The sequence below is a fragment of the Corvus moneduloides genome, chromosome 3 (assembly GCF_009650955.1).
Source record: "Corvus moneduloides isolate bCorMon1 chromosome 3, bCorMon1.pri, whole genome shotgun sequence".
Lineage (NCBI taxonomy): Eukaryota > Metazoa > Chordata > Aves > Passeriformes > Corvidae > Corvus > Corvus moneduloides.
This window is the reverse complement of record NC_045478.1, coordinates 64,757,486-64,764,764: the sequence shown is the minus strand read 5'-3', so window position 1 is coordinate 64,764,764 and position 7,279 is coordinate 64,757,486.

The window sequence follows — 7,279 nt, the reverse complement described above, 5'->3', positions numbered from 1 at the left end:
CCTCTTCTGAATTTTTAGCTTTCAGAAGTTCATCTGAAGTTTTCACTCTGTTCTGATGACACATGTGATAAGGACTGATTTCTAACAAAATTCAGAGAAAAATGTAACCCAAGTGCCTGCCCAAGGTGGGTTTCCTTTTCCTGTAGTCAGAAATTGTCCTCCTGGAAACACAAGATAGCCACACTAACTGTGGTCTGACTCATGCTACCAGGGTAGCATCGTGTTCTTATTTATTCAGAGTTCACCCCTGCGATAGCCAAGTGGCCTCAGTGTGATAAAAGTAATATTCTTTTCTCAGGTTAAGAGACCTGCCTGGGTAACGATGGGAAGCTGAAATTGACACTTGCAGTTTATGAACAAGGAATGAGTCAGCCTGGGAATAACCTGGTGTGGTGCTGCAGCAAACTGCCTGGTCTCCTGTGATGTATCAGCCCCAAAACCAGAACAGGCAGTACAGAAATAAGAACTCCTATTCCCAGATAAAAAGCAACACAGATGGGATTTTTGTCAGCTGTGATACTTCTCCATGCTGTAATTGGAGACATTAGATAGCAATATTGCAAGAGGGAACATTATGTAAAAAACCGTCTGTGTGGAACTCCCTACAGTATGTAACTGAGCTATGAAGCAGTAATTTTGTTATTAACTTTTAACATCAATTTAACATTAAAGTATACATAACCCAAGCAGAATCCCCAAACTATCCATTTTGGCTTTAGTGTTACAAGAAATTAAAGATCTAGTTCTAAGCAAAAGGCCAAAGAGATACAATCCCATCACAAAAAAACCTCCAAAATTCTTGGCTTTAAGTGAAAGAGTTGTGGAGCACAATCACATCCTACAGAGTGGTTCAATCCCAAAAGCAACAGAGTTCTGGGTGACCAACAGGATGCTCTACCTTCCCTAATACTACCTGTCAATGCAGGGTATGCAGTCTTGTCCACTGGTTACACGATGTCCAAAGAAGACTTCAAATCCTATTTCATCAAGTATAAAGAACTCTGAAGAGCCAAATGCACACACACAAAAGGAAAAGCCAGCTGTCCTTGTTGTAAAGAGGTATATGTGAAAAACAAAGTGTGGGCAGCAAGGTCAGTGTAATTCCATCCACTAATATTTTTGCCATGGGTTTGTACCAGCAAATATTGCATCAGTGTTGCATCTTGTGCCTGGGGTACACAGGTAGCAATTATGGGAGGAAGACACAGAAGAAAGATCTTATGTAGAGCAGCAGTTCTGTTGTGTGAGTGTGACTAGTGAAAGGCTTTCTTGGGTTATGTTGAGGCAGCTATCATAGAAAGTGACCACGGCAGTAACAATTCTCTTGTGCCTCATTGCTAAGTGCTCAGAAGTTGTTCTTTCTCAGGTGTGAAGGATTCATTATCTCTTTAGTTTTCACAGTTCCCAGAAATAAGTGCCCTTCAGATAATAGCTTTGAGAAGAAGTCAGACAGGTGAGAAGGTTTCTCCCCCAAGACCTTGCTTGCAGAGGCAGAAAAAAACTTACTGACAATGCCTTTTCTCAGAGAACATGAGCAAATTACCAAAAATATCCCTTACACCATAGCTTGTGAATTGCTTTCATGAGACACAGGGAAATGGCTTATTTTGACTCCTTATTTCACCTTAACCTAGCTCCAAATCTCCTTCCATCATAGCTGACAGCCTGTATTTCCACACAACAAGAGATGTTCAGACTGCTTGCTGAAATCCCAAAAAATCAAGGACCTCTGTCCGTGGAAGGTTCATCCTGAGGCTTTCCATGATTACAGCTGTGAATTGAGGTCACCACTGGATTTTATAAATTCTGTATTTTTTTCTTGTAGCTTGCAGAGAGTTTTTTTTCTGTTATTCTGATTCTCTGTATTTGCAGAGGCTAAAACAAGGTGGGGCATGTGGATGGGACTGAGACTAGATGAGTTTTGATGGGGCTTATTGCAATAACAACCAGTGCAGATAAGAGGGGGAAGTGTGGAAGAATTGGAAGGGGAAAACTGAAACTGGCTGACTGAGACAAGTGGGTCCAGGGAGGGAGAGGAAATGCAATTGGTACTTTGAGAACAAGTCAAAAGCTGGGACTTGTTCGATTAAAAGAGAAATAGCTGGATGAGGTCAGGAATGGAAGCTGGGAATGGAGAGGGAATAAAAATGAGGCAGAGATAAGGAGTCAGAGGTGGAGAAGGTAGAGGTCTGAGTCAGGGTCTTCTGTGGTGGGATGGAGCAGAAATCCCCAAACTCTGGAGGGGGTGTAGTGGTTTGGTCATTACTCATTACTCATTACTCCTTTGGTTAATACTCATTACTGTTTACCTTCTGTGAGGTAAGAATTAGGAGAAAAGCAAAGCAGGCACAAAACTTGAAAGAATATAAAGAAGTTTATTAATAGACCTAAAATAGGGAAAAAGAAAAGAAAAAAAAATCATACCACACCTTCAGAACACTTCTCCTCCCCCCACCTTTCTCCCTTCTCCCCTTGACAATGTAAAAAGACAGCCCTTGAGATGTTCAGTCTGTTTACCACTTCCATAATAACCTTGTTCAGTTCATTTAGGAAGAGGAGTCTCTCTTGCCCATGCTATGGAGAAATTATCACAATGAGACAGCTGCCCGGGTTGGTTCTCTGCTCGCATCATGTGGGAGTCCCTTCCCCCGACTTGCAGCTTTTCCTACAACTGCTTTCGAGGGTCCAATCTTGAGTCACTGGGGTACAATTTTAAGGTTGAGCCGTTCAGAAACAAAAGTTCACCCATCTCTGGGGGCATTTCATCTCTAAGAATAGAGGCCTTCCTCCTTCCCTGGGAGCAAGGGGTCCTCCTCATCTTCATCTCTAGGACTATCTCTGGGAGCATCTCTAGAAACTGAGGTTTTCTCCTTTCCTATTTGGAGCAAAAGTCCTCATCGCTTCTATCTCTCCCTGTTCAAACTTCTCATCAAATTACAGCTGCTTCAGCATCTGCCTATCTCAGCGCAGGTGCTTTTGCTCACAAGTACAAGCTGAACGCTCCACCCCCCATGCCTTCATGAAATTACAACGGGTACTCTGATACCTCATAGCTTTACAACAGAATTTCAACTTTAAGCATCTCCTCTTTCTCCTCCCTTAGGGTTTCAGCTCTTCACAGCACTAAAAGTGTTAATCTCACCTAGGCCTTGCAGCTGGACTGTCGCTTATCGCTGTTGGTCACATGATCTTTGCTGGGCAGCAGGGCAGCTTCAGCTGAATCTTGGCTGCACTGGAGAGGGGGAGCCGAGCCGCTCCGGCTGCACAGAGCCGGGCTGTGGGGGGGGCCACGGGTGGAACAGGTCCATGGCTCCAGGATGGCCGTGGCCCGGCCCGGCCTGGCCCAAGCAGGGCCTGGGCCGGGCCCGCCGGCCCCTGCACTGGGCCCACAGCCACCTGTCCCAGCGCCGGAAACGAGAGAGAGAGTCTGCCTGGGGTTTGTCTGTTCTTAAGTGTGGATCACAGAGGCGGTCACAACTTTAAGTGGCTTAAAAAATTGTCCATATTCAAACTGGCCCGCTGATAGGTTCTGTCAGGTTATAGAGGAGCTGTAAGCGTCCCTTTGCAAGAACATCACTTCCGGGACTATGCTTTGCTAACCTATGACAGGGGGGCAAGCAGAAAGGCCTATACCTGCTCAAGAATGCTTCTTTTGAAGGCATAGATGGTGCCTAAAATCCCAAGTGTTACCCTTTCTGTGGTGGCAGTAGAAATGTCAGCCCTAGATTATACAGACCTACTTAAGGTATCTAAATGTAGCATGTGTATGTAAGGTGAAAGTCTAAGCTTACATCACAGTCAGAGAAGATTTTGGGGAAGGATTTTACAACCTAAATGTCTGGAATTTTATCCACTTTTGATGCCTTAGAAAACTCCTATGGCCCTAAGATATCCAAATGACTTGAAAGGACCTTCTTTCAGACAACTGTGTTGCACCTGCACTCAGCTCAGTCCCAGTAGTCCAGAGAGATGAGACAATAAGAGCCTATGCCTCATTTTCTGCAGACTGCAGAAGATGAGGCACAGGCTTACATAAATGCTTGCATATAGATAAATAAATGTGTGTGTCTACATCTGCAGTCTGCACCTGAGTGTTTGAATGCCTGCAGTCTGCCTGTGTGTGAAACCTGCAGGCATGATGTTTCTCTCAGTCTTCACTAATGTTTGGCCACAGAGTTGATGACAATATCCTTTTGCTGTAAGTTGCCATCCTAATTCAAGTGGCAGAGAACAAGTTTGCAACTTCCTGGTGCACAACATGGTTAAAGAAGGAGTTACTCCATGAGGAACTCCTTTGTTCTTCTGTTTGCTCATTCAAATCCTGGCAAATGAGACATAGATGTATGTCCAAAACGTGGATGCCTGCTAGGCAGACTATGCTGGGGAATGCCAGAACTAAAGTTTTCTCCTTTGCTGCACAACCTTGATTCCTTACCGGTGCAGGTGCATCTTATGGGAAAGAATAGAGTGAACCATGTGTTTGAAAACAGCAGGCTGCAAACATAAGGAACTGAATTCAAGCTGCATCACCAGCCTTAATTCCAGCATTGCCTTACAAGGCAATGGCTTGGATTTTCTGCTTTAATATTGCTTTTTTCCCTCTTCCAGTTCTACCTGCCCTGTATGTTTGGAGTGTCTTCATGAAATTTAATTAGAAAATTTTGTGTGTGAAGCAAGTGGTGCAATACTGATGACGGACAAACTTGTGGAGAGTGGAAGTCTGACTGTCATCATTCGACTCTTGTGCCAAAACCCATCTCCAGCTGACCCAGTTGTAAACGGGTGTTTGATCATTCTGGCTGAGGAGTAAAAGGCAGCTTTGGCAAGGCACTTGTAAAACAGATAATCCACTTGGTGGATACAGGAGTTAAAGGGCCTTACACTTGGAGTCCAGGGTAGTTGGTCTGGGTCTTAGAATGTGGTAGGGTGGACTGGGAGTATGATGAAATGGTTTTCTGAGCCAAAGGCCAATGAGTAAGTGCTGAAGCAAAGTTCTCTACTTCTTGTGTCATTCTAGTCTTTTGAGATCTCTTATCTGCCTGCATAGAAGAAAAATCACTTCTATGGAAATACATGACATGAAAATAATGCTGACTAAACAGTCAAGTCTGAACGGGTGAAGGAAGTCAAAAGCTATCTGTCAGTGAGGAGGCAAATATCTTTTGGGGTCTGTTTGCATTCAGATTTTCTTTAATCATGGTATTTGCTGGACTTGAAGAAATGCAAGAGCAGGGTGAGGGGGACTAGGCCACTCTTTTATAGAACTCCTTCACCTTACCCCTTTTTTGTTAACAATGTATAGAGCTTCTCTCTCTTCCTTTTGAAAATTGTCTTTTCCAAATGTTTTTTCTTATTCAGGAGCTGGAAGATTTATACTCATCAATATTGAATATTTAAGCCCAGGTGAACTTTCTGAGTGAGATTGTCATATATGCCTTAGGACATCTTAGACCTAAAGAGAGACTTTCCTTGTCACTGGTGAAGTGACCGTGCTTATTTTCCCTGGGTTTTCTGGTGTAGTTACAGGGCAGGAATCTTCTTGGGAGACTTAGTCTTCTCACAGTCAAAAAAGAATGAGTCACTTAACAAAGAAGGAGCTGTATTGTTTTTAGATTACATTTCAAGGTTCGTGTTTTCTGTTTTATGGCTTCTGAGCCTTTTCACTGCACATGGATTATCTCTTCATACTTGTTCTTCCATGAAGGTAAGATGCCTGGTTTTTTACACAAGAAAAATATAATTCCACTAAACACAGAACAAGAGACTATAGGCACAAATTAAAATACAATCAAATTCCATCTGAATGCAAGTAGACACTTTTTCAGTGTGAGGCTGGTCAAACATAGGAATAGATTGCCCAGAGATGTTGCAGAGCCTCCATCTGTGGAAATATTCAAAAACTGTCTGGACATGATCCTGGGTAACCTCTTCTATCTGACCCTGCTTGGGCAGTGGGGTTGGACAGGAGGACCTCAAGCCTCACTGATTCTGTGACCCAGGAGATGCAGATTCTAGAAAAAGGTAAACACCTTTTGCATCAGAGCCCTCTCATTCAGCTTGCTTGGAGGCAGAGTGCCGGTTTGGGAGGCCAAGAGAAGTGACGTTTTCTCTAGTTGCAGACTACCAATATGGTTTTTCTCACGTAATTTCTTCTCAGGTCAGGCACCCTCCTTCCCTTTTCTCTGTGTCCTGGGAACACCCATACCTGGAAAACATCATTCTTGAGAAGGTGGTGTGCCATTTTTAATGTGTTGCACTTTCAGAGCAGCATCACCTCTTTGCAGTTTAACTGCTGTTACATGGTTGTAACAACAGAAGTTGTTTTCCTTGAAGAGAGGGATTTGTAGCCTGCAGCCTCTTACAACAACAGCAGTGATACTGCTGGTCATTTCTTTCTGCTACTCAGCTATGCCACGTCATTCAAGCAGACCTGCAGTACCTGTAGAATAGTATAAAAGTTGGTACAGTATGTGTATGGCCTGGATGTTTTAAAAACTGACAATGGACAGTTAAGCATTCATGCAGAGAAATGTTTTATTGTAGTGAAGTTACACAGGAGAAAAAAGTCTCCCTGCTCCTGGTTTAAGGCTATGCTGAGCCATAAAAACACATTGCACTTCCAGTCATTTTTACAAGGTTATAAGGACACCACCGAGTATTTTCTTTTTGTCTTTTTTTTTTTTTTTTTAATGAGCTTTAACTATTTAAAGCTGGAATGCAGCATATTTCCTTATTGGAGTTTTTGTTGTTAGTTTTTTTTTGTTGTCCTCAAAAAAGCAAACCTGAAGATTTTCTTTCTCTTTCTTTCTCTTTCTTTCTTTCTTTCTTTCTTTCTTTCTTTCTTTCTTTCTTTCTTTCTTTCTTTCTTTCTTTCTTTCTTTCTTTCTTTCTTTCTTTCTTTCTTTCTTTCTTTCTTTCTTTCTTTCTTCACCTGTCCAGTGTATTTAGCCTAAAAGCACCTCAAGACACACGAGGGTTACTTTACACATTCCCATAATGACCTTAGAGGGCTCTAAACCCAGGCTCAGTGTACAACACTAATCCTGATTAGTGGTCAGATCATTCTTATCACAGCAAGCAGGAAGATGGAATGGCAGCAGGTACGGGGGGTTTATGGAAGAGTGCTGAAGTGGCCGAGATAACAGAACAGCTCTTCCCCTATGAAGGTAACTGCCAGCCCACTTTTTAATGCAGAGAACCAGCGAAGCACTGCATCAGCCTGGAGCACACACACGCATGACAAATGGTACAGAGTCTGTGACAATACAGGAAACAAAAA